Source organism: Rhipicephalus microplus, chromosome 6, assembly GCF_043290135.1.
Source record: "Rhipicephalus microplus isolate Deutch F79 chromosome 6, USDA_Rmic, whole genome shotgun sequence".
NCBI classification, from domain to species: domain Eukaryota; kingdom Metazoa; phylum Arthropoda; class Arachnida; order Ixodida; family Ixodidae; genus Rhipicephalus; species Rhipicephalus microplus.
The window spans coordinates 134304770-134315308 of record NC_134705.1 but is presented as its reverse complement, the minus strand read 5'-3'; positions in this window follow the sequence as shown (position 1 = coordinate 134315308).

The window sequence follows — 10539 nt, the reverse complement described above, 5'->3', positions numbered from 1 at the left end:
TTCTGTCTACCTTTATTTTTTCCTTTTTTTGTCTTTTACAAACTTTTTCTCTTTGTTTCTTTTTATTTGTATATTATGTCCTCCTTCTTTTACATTTCTTCTCTCTTACTATATCTCGCTTCTTACCTCTTTCTTTTTATTTTTCAACGTGGTTCTATTGAAAGTGCTCCGCACTTCATTGTCAACATCGAGGCACTCAAAGAACAACAGGAAGAAGACATTCCTTTGGTGCGAGCGTGCTACAGATGGCTATGCTATATATAAGTAGCGTTGCCTGCCTTGAATGAGCCCTGCAACACTTTTTCAAGTAGCTATTGAGTGGATTCACTAAAAAAGCTTATTGACGGACGAATTCACCACCACGAAAAGTATTTAGATTCCGTCCAGTTCGAGCGAAGCTGTAGAGATTTGTCCCACGCTGCAATTGCATTCTCTGTTTTCTCGTCTGGACAAAAGCACTGGAAGCTAAGCAGAGAGGGATGGCACGGGGAAAACCAACACGTCACGCGCACCTCGTGACCTTCAGCACTTGTTCGCTTCTTTTTTTTTCTTCGAATACGCGGCTTTTCAGTGCGATCACGTGCACACACGTGAACAAGTAGTGACCTCCTGTGGGTATCTCTGTAACGACCAAGCACGCCATGCTCAAATCAACCAATGACTAATACAATCACTGTGACGAGTGATGTTCGAGCTTTTCCCGTCATTTGTGGAGAACAGAAGGCAATTCTTTGCTGATTTTGAGAATTTATTGTGAATTACAGGCCACGTGCTGCGCTCTTGTATTTGGCTCGCGTGTTCTCGGGAACCTCTAGCACCGATTGGCAGCGTTTCTTGACCATGCGCGAAAAAGTGCTGCAGGGCCCCTTTAAGCCAAGCGACGATGACAGCACGCGATAGCCTCGTCCTCTGAAGGGCTCTGCGATCAAGAAGCGCTCTACATAAGAAGGAATAATGAAAATCTAACCATATGTTCCGTTAGTGAGAGCACTTCAAGTTGCCATAAGCTTAAATCAGATGCAGACGCACAAAGATATCTGTTTTGAAATTAAAAGAGCATTGAAGGCTGGTTTGCAAAGATCGAAACACTCCGTTAACCTGACTCATGGAGGTCTGCTTATTGTGGCACCATCTGTGGATGAAAAAACAAGCTAGGAAATGACGTTCCAGTTCTCAAGCCCGCCAGACATGCAGCATTGACCAAGTGATAAGTTTTTTTTTTAAACCTGCGCCTTTATTTTCGTGATGATTGTGCTCCAACAGAACACATAAGCCTTTGTCGAAAGCAGCTCTGCCAATCCCTGCTGCGTGAAGTCGCGCGAAATTCACGAATACCACAGTGACCATACCGATGCGCTGTGATTACTCTCATAGCTAACAGGTGGTGCATCGATTTCTAATCCTTCGCAAATACGTCCACGAACACGGTGATACTAACGATATGAAATTTCGCAACAGGTATGACTGAATAACTCTGACTTGCACCGGGCTCATTTCAATTAAGTGCAATGGACTGCAGCAGAGGTTCCCTGCACATTGAACTGCGTTGAGCCTATCAGAGCAAGTAGAGGCGTTTTTCGGTATAAAAATATCGCGTCATTTTTTTTAAATATGCCGGCGTTTGAGACACTCAAGTATTGCTACATGACTGGCATAGGCAGGTGTTGGTGGTTTGGCGGATGGGGGCACAAGGGATGTCAGAATTGAAGTACAGAATTTCGAAAGGGGCGGAAAAGAGGGGGGTTCAAACCCCCTGGGACCCTTACATTTCGTAGTTATATATTTACATTCGCACATACATACATACATAAAAGCATGAAGTTTAACCAGACCCTCTTTCACTCCTTCCATGTACAAAATATGTCTAGCTAAGCCCCTGTGAATGACATGTGTGTTTTAGCTGTCTCATTTGACAGTGCGACTCCACCGTGTCACTTGTTACGAAAAAAACCTTACGGTAGCACAATACTGTCACATATAAAGTAGCACTGCGAAAATAACACAACTTTATCACTTCGTGGTCATCATCATTTCTTGGCAAAAAAAAAAGAACTGCCTGGCTTTTTTTAAAGAAAAAAAAAGTTTTCATAGATAATCCATGAAGCTACCCATGTACGGTGCTTTGCGTGTCAACTCAGGAACTCCCTGAGATGACGTTAATTTAACGGGCATTCATCTGCACTTGGCACACATGTCAAACGGAGTTGGATGTGTGGAAACGTTGCAAAACTTGTCAAAAAGGAAGGGATTAGTTCGAGGAACGTCACTTGTCTTCAGCTTAGTAAGCACAGAAAGCATCTAGCGCATCTCTCTGTAGGAGATTATCGGCGACGTTAATGCGATTAGCAACCTACCTCATCGTGATTATATTATCGATGTCCGTTTCGTAATATATTATGGTATTGTTTACGAAAGGCCGCATATGCCCTGCGACACATGTCCATTGAAGTAGGTTAGAAGCAACGGGGTTCATTGAAGGGTTCAAAAGATGGCAGTAATCACGTTTAGGATAAGCACAGCGTCACCAAGTTGGCTGCCCTTCGCTGATTAAATCAGAAAGCTGGGACAGAAGGGGAAACATAAGCGCCGACACCAACGACTCTGTTGCGTACTCACCTCAAGTTAGAGCGAAAAAAAAAACACTAACTCCCGTATTCACAAACGCTCCTCGACTCGACTTTAACCCTTCACTTGACAGATTTGAGCCTTGCGCCACAGCTCGGCTCACAATGACGCTGCGCTGCTGAAGAATCGCAGCAGATTATCGCTAATCCGCAGTGAGTTTCCCTGCCTAGAGATGGCACTCCCGTCGGCTTTCTCAAGTGAAGGTTAAGCGTTGAGTAAAGGGACGTTCTAGAATACGGGGATTAGATTCTTGAAAGTTGAGCACAAGAAGTAGTTTATTTGCCGCAAAAAAGACAGGCGTCGAGAAACGACAACACAAAAGGGGCGTGGCTGTGTAGCTCCTGAAGCACGCCGGAGATTTCGTATAGATATCGGAAGGCATGTGGCCGCGCATGCGCCGTGCGCTTCGGCATACGAATCGGCATACGAACAAAACTTCAACGCTACCACCGGCATGAACGCCCGCTACAACTCGGCGCAGTTTCGAGATTAGTTTACATACATGTAACAAGCATGGATTACACGATGTAATCGAATATTGCTAGTCATATCGAGAGAAGAAGTGATGCTACCGATACGAGCTGATACTTCAGGTCCCGACATTTTTGCACGACAGACGAAGAATTTCGTTTCTTTTAGGACGCAACAGCACTTATAATAATCAATGCAAGCGCATATTCTAGGGTGGAAATGCGAATGTTTTTATTATACAATAATAGTATTAGTTTTATTACTAATATCATTTATATTATTACTAAATGTATATAATTTATCATTACAAAAATATTATTGTTTTTGTTACTGTTATTTATTTAAACACACTGTCGATTCGTGAAGGATTATAATAGGTGGACAGTTTAGGACGGTGAGTTAATATTCAATATAACAAAAAACACACAGAAAAAGCACCAACAACTAGAAATGCAAAGATAACATACAACGACGTTTTAAAACTATAAATATACTAGAAATTCACCTAAATTAATGGGAAAAAAAAGAGAAAAACATATCACTATATTAAATTTGCGAGGCTCTCTAGTCGTCTTCAACGAGCTTTCAGAAAGTGGTTAAGGATGTGCGACTGGTAATGAAGGGAGGCAGGTTACTCCGTTCTCTGATCGCAAACGGGAAGAACGACAATTTGCAAGCATCTGTGTGAAATCTGTAAGAGGCAAGGGTACGAGAGTGTATGTGGTGGGTAGTTCTAGCTGCGGATAGGCTTAAGTAGGGGAACTTTTATCAGTTTAGATTACTGCGTAAGAGTTGATACTTTCACTCTAGGCGTGCCAATATTGCCAAATTTCTTATGGTTAGTGCTCAAGCCTTTTTAAGCGATTCTGTCGCTGAATCTGATCAGTTAATTTTGTTGAAAGGGGTCACATTAAGCACGCTTCGTTGGATACCTTCGAGCTTGCTGGTAATGTTTTTCTGTGCGGAAACGACGCAGTGCCTCCGTTCTCCAGAATACTACAGATAAGTGTATTGGAGGGCAGTAGCTTTGTGTCTGGTCGGGCTTTCTGTAGTTGCCCTTTTATAATTAACAATATTGTCAGCGCGGGTAACATGATGTCATGAATATGAGCGTCTTATTGTAGATTATGTGGCAAAATGACCACTTGGTGCTTTTGTTCGGCGACTTTAGAAAGGGTGGATAAATTACGATGCCTTTAAATTCAAACGCAGACTTTTTCTTAGTCATGAATATGAGCATGGACTTTTGTATTTATGTGCATTTACTAATTACATATTTACGCATACATAGGCAGGCCACACTACGCAGTGGTAAAAAGAAAATTTTATATGCTAGTGGGGCACGTAAGAACAGAGGTTCATTTAGATACAAAAAAAGTTTAAAAGAGTAGGAAAATGCGAGTCACACGACGTTGCATTATCATCGCGTTAGTTAGAAAAATATAAATTCGTACAATCTTCTATTCGTAGCTGTTTACTTACCACAGTTGATTAAAAGTTGTCAGCCCCCCCCCCCTCCTCTCCAAATTAAAATAAGCTAAACGAAAAGACAAAAACAACATGCAGGTCAAACAAACCATATCAGGCATCAAAATTGATACGTTGCGGTTACACTAAAAGTTCCAAATTAGCGAGTATAAAGCCCCCGAGAGATAGCTGAGATAGCGAAGACCATCTAATTACTGAAGTACAGTTGTGCAGAGTGCACGCCCTCTAAATATTTATAATATTATTATACAGAGTTTACATATCAAAACCACGACATGATTCTGAAACACGCCGTAGCGAACGGCTACAGAAATCTAGACCAACAGGTGTTTTTTACCTACCACTCACTGACATCAAGCAATACACAGGCCTCTACCGTTTTGCCTTCATGGAAATGATGCGACTGCCGTGGCCAGGTCCAAAGCCATGGCCTTGCCTCTGACCAGATGAAACTAAAAAAGAGGCACTTATATTTTCACTTCCGAAAATCTGTCTTTCTCTCAAGATTTATGTATTTGTTTATTTACCGGACAGTGCAGGCTCTGAATAGAACCCATGATGTCAAGGGTGACTGAATCACAAGCACTTGCAGAAGTAAAAAAAAAACGAAAAATTCTCAGTCAATATAAGCAGTTACGCAATGTATGGAGATAAGTAATTATTATACTCAAAGTCACAAGCTTATATGACGCAATTCGTATTAACCAAGATTTAAACTCACATTTCAATAGAAATTCCTAACCCACTGAGTATGACTACGAGTACGTTGTTGCCTCGAAATTACTTTTACTGTCTGTGCTGAATAGTAGACGAAGCCGCGGAAATATGTATGGCGGAAGGAGTATAGATAATATTTGAAAAAAAAAAGAGAAAGAAATATTGCCGGAAACACAGAAAACGAAACCTCTCAAACTTACCGAGTGCGGCGTTCTTTTGATACTCGATTTCTAAACGCATATACACGTATATAAATGGTGTGTTTTTTACGGCCAATTAGCTCGTGTTTATTAGGCTGTTTCCTGAAAAAAGGAGATAAGATATACCGCATCCCGGATTGCATCTTTTCTGGCGCCTCATCGGGCTGTGCTTTGAATGCAAATTTATGTCTCGTGAACGACCAAGCCAACAACATTTTATTCATGATAAAGCAGCAGACACTCCACACAACACAGCGGTAATTTAATAAGGGCTATCTATAGTGTGAAACTCCTCTCATACATAACTAAAGAAACAGGCACGGGTCGTTTAATAGCCTAGTGCAATCAAGGGGCTGCGTAATTAGCGACACTTGTTTCGCTAATCAGCCTCAATTAAACGTGCCGGCTCGGCAACACTATGACAACGAGGACAAGGTCGATGAATAAGGCAGCGAGGGAAGGCACAAATTGTCGAAGAACCGGGGCGTGAAAAATATCATCCGTATGGTCACCGACAGGGGAGATAGCGGTGCCAGCGAGACTGCTGTGGTTGCCGACAGAAACGCAAGTAATTGTCACGCTGGCTAATTGCTCGCACCGCTGATGCAGCGATAGCCAGCAATGCGTCAAAGCCGGTCACCCCTGCGTGGAGAAGCGAACAAGGGTGACAGAACAAGAGGGTAAGAACGAAATAATGATAAAAAGAAGATAACAAAATGGGGCTTGCTGGAAGTGAAGATGCAGCGAATAGAAAGCAAGCGCACAAAGAAAAATCAAATATAATGAACGGGGAGGTGCGGATAAGGAACGTCGTGAAAACCAGGTTGCCACAGCAATAAAAAATGAAAAAAAAAATAAACCAACAGGCTCATTTCCTGATGCTAACAGAGAACAGGTAAAATGCTGTGCTAGGCAATAAATTACTTTTAAACTTCACTCTATTGAATTGTTACTTCCTGTTACTTTATTTCTTTGGTTTTTCAATTTAAATTGTTGTTTTTGCTAATGGTTTCAGACAACTAAGTCTCCAGTGTTAAAAGAAAGGTTGGTTTTGTGCGCCCTAGCACCCCTATTCACACACTCGGAGCAGGAATAAACATAAACAAGAATACAAACTATTACTACATACAGACTGAATTTTTACACAAAGGGAGCAAGTGTATACGTGTATGCCGTCCCTTCCGAGTCTAATTTTCAAATTAGGACGATTATTCTCTACCTCTTTTCTGTCTAAAGACTGTGACCAAAATGTCAAGTCGCAATAATGTAATAGCGGTGATGAGCTTTTTTCGCAAAAATTTCGGTGTCGGCATCGGTGATGGCGTCGTTGGTTGGTAGCGAAAAATGTTCGCATTTTCCGTGACCAAAAAATTGTGAAAGATACATATGAATAACTTCTAGAAGTAATCGTATCTGAGTGAAAATCAAAATCAGGCTGTCTGCGTGATAAGCAGGTGTTCCACAATGCGGACGTGCAATTCCTTGAGACTGCTTTGGACAAAAAAAAAAAACACTATCTACAAACTGTGCATTAGGAAGAGTCACCTTCACGCATCATATATTGCGTGGAAGAAGCACAGAATCACCCCAGGTGTCCGAAGATGTGAATCGAGCAAAAAGTGGATGTTTCAAAGAACCACCCATTACAAAGCACTTCGACTTATTTAATCCTGATCAGCAGCCCGACCATCAACATAGAGAATAGCTGTGTATGTTCTCGTGTTGCCCTTCGGACGCGTCGTGGGTCGTTCACTGCTTTGCGAAAAAGAATACTTATGCCGCGATGAGCAATTATTAGGCATTCAATAACAATTTGAAACGGCCAATGTAATGCGCATGATCATTCGTTCCTTAACGTCAAGGCTGAGGTATGAACCAAGAACCGAAGCAGCCAAGCAGTTCAGAAGGCGATGGGAATGAGTCCCGAATACGCTATCACGATCTGCTATCGAAGCCGAAGCTCAAGCGTGCTCTGCTTTTTTTTTTTGCATACGCATTGAAGTAATGTCAATTGACCTCTAATTTACCTTCTGCACTTTAGCGTGAACACGTACTCGTATTGACACGTTGCATTATCTTATTTCAGCTTGCGCACAGTTGTGTTGTTTTCGCCGATGCACTTTAAAGGGAGAAAGGTTTAAACTGCGTTTGTATTTTGTTATTTTATTTTTTCTACTTGATACGGTGCCATTAGGGGCACATTCAGCTCTTTTTGTTTGTTCTATTCCGCAGTCTGTTACTGCGACATACTTTTTCCATCTGTAACTGTCATTCCAATGTCTTCGGTGTTCCTCACATACACGTTTAGTTCAGCCACCCACAATGCTAAACAGTTGCTACAAGAAAATAAAATTCTCGGCGTTGCCGGCCTTGTAAATTTCAATCTCGCCACTTTTATTTTCAAAGTAATCAATAAACAAATATCGTTATCATCAATTCATTCGTCATCTTCCCTTAATAATAAGTGAAGTCGTTTCGCACAGCATAACAACTACATTTTGCCCAAAGTTCGAACTAATACGGCAAACAGTCAGTTCACTTTGCGGCCATATCATTATGGAATACAATGCCATTTCTAATGAAAATTCAGAAACAAAAATTTTGCCATGAATCAAAAAAATTTTGGCTATGCGACACTCACTATTTATCTAACCGGCTTCTCCCTCGCCATGTCATTCTCCTTTCAGTCTCTCGTTTTTTTTTATTTTCATGTCATGCTATTTACATATATGTACATAAATATGTTTTACAATTTATGTTTCCGACTGCATATAGTTTATGAGAGCATCGTTATTAGAATGTATTTATATTTCATTTGCTTAACCTTGTATTCTCTTAGTTTCGCACTGTTGTTGCCAATCAAATACTTGTGTTTACATTTCATAGGAGGTCCCGTTTCAGTGTATACTACGGGACCTCCTTCTGTATATTCTTTTTGTACATCTTTTTATGAAATAATGAAACTTGATTTGATTTGATTTGATAATAATATCCGGGGTTTATATGACTGAAAATCGGGATATGATCATGAGAGGCCGTAGGGGAGGGCTCCGAAAACTTCTACCGTCTGCCTTTCTTTAAAGCACCCTTACATCCCACAGAGCACGGGCCTCTGCCAGTTCCTCTTTATCAAAACGCAACTGTCGCGGTGGGGATCAAACCCACGACCTTCGGGGTCATCAGCCTGGCACCTTAGCCAGTGACGTTCCGAAGCGGACGTCGCTGTTTCTCATTGTAAGCTGCATATACGTCGGCAGACCAGTGAGGCTCGTGGAACTTCTTTATACTTCGAAAACGAAGCATATAAAGAACAATGCGCTACGATATGTTCTTGTGGTTCTCTTATTTAAGCTCATGCCAGTAACCTATTCACGCCAACTGCGGACTATCTTGTCAATTCCACCGCTACAAAAAAAAATTAAATACTGGCAGCTTGGCAGAAGTGGTGCCAAGCCTGATGAAAGAGCACTGGTGGGTGGCCAGTCTCGTTTCTCATTACTTTTTTTTGTTTTTTTTTTCTATGTCTACCCACTTATTTCTCTTTCTTGTTTTTTTTTCTTATTTTTTTTCTTGCCTCTCTATCATTCTTTCCTTCTTTTTCCTCTTTACTTCCCCCCCCCCTTTTCCTCCGCGTCCCCTTTCTGTCTCATTTTCCGCGTTTTCTTCTTTATTGCTATCTCTCTTTCTATGTCATCTGTCTCTCTGTCTCCTTTGGTAACTACTTTCATTTCTCTGCTTCTTTTTTTTTCTTGCGCTATCTCCATAGCTCTTTGTTTTTTCAATGTAGTTTCAGTGCCTGTTCATTTAACTCTCAACTACTTCTTCTGTCTTGCTTTTCTTTGTATCACCATATGAGTTCGTTTCTCTCTTCCTCTTTCGCTCAATTCGCTATTACTTTCTTTCCCGCTCTCTTTTTCACTTGTTTGTTTTTGTTTGACACTCGCACCTCCTGTGCACCGTTGTGCGGCTCGGCAATTCTGATGGCGCACATCCACCTAAGAACGTTCGCGCTCTAGTGTAAACAGAATGAAGATAGCGCGTATCGGTGCATGGTCATAGCTTTTCACGACGGTGGACAAGATATCCACACCTCCAGCAGCTGTGATTTAAAAAAAAACATGAAATTTTTACTGATTTTTGTTGCGTACGCTCTACAACATGCACCCTTCCTCAATCTACGCCAGTGTTGCCACGGTACATAGCGGCATTGTAGCAGATTTGTTTTCAAGCGATATTAGTAGAAACCAGCACATTTTACATTTTAGTCTGTGCACTCGGTTTTTACATCGCAAACCCAGCCCGGATATTAGTAATCTACTGTAGAGCAAAATAGCTTTCGTGAAAAGAGAGAGAGAGAATTGTTTTATTGGGGAGCTGGAGAAGCTTTCGCAAAGTAGCAAAAGAAAGACTCCAAGATTACTGGTGTCCCGAAAGTGTCAACTTAGGTCCGTTTCGAAATGTTTCGTGAAGGCACTCAGCAGATTGAAGCTTTAGCGTTTCAAGCGTGAAAGGTGGCACGATAAGCCACCTTTTGAAGAAGGCGCGTGGATTGAGAGTTTAACAGTGTCATTTGCAAGTAAAGCCGGGCACAGAAATTCTCCGACGGGATCAACCAATGGGAAATGAATGGTGAGCAATGGGAAGCCCTAAGAAATCCTCTTCTTGGAAAGGTACACTGAAAGTACGCCGTAATAATTAAGTGGGGTCGAGGTGGTTCTTTACATCTTAACCAGCTCTCTGGATGTGCACCCGCTAATCAGAGTGCTTTAAATCACCGGTGCTTCACTTTAATGCCCGTTAAATGTCTAAAATGCCAGAGGCTTCCAATTCATTCTCTCTCATATTCCTGTCGTGGTGTTGGGGCGTTAAACGGCAAGCTTAATAATAATTGTATACCCATCACCGACTCTTGTGCTATGCGTTTGCGCGCTATTTCTTTTGAATGTATATACCACATAGCTAATGTCACCGTCGTGTGACAATGTTTTCTCATTGACTTTGGTGCTAATTATTTTCTCCCTCAACGTGCATTCACACC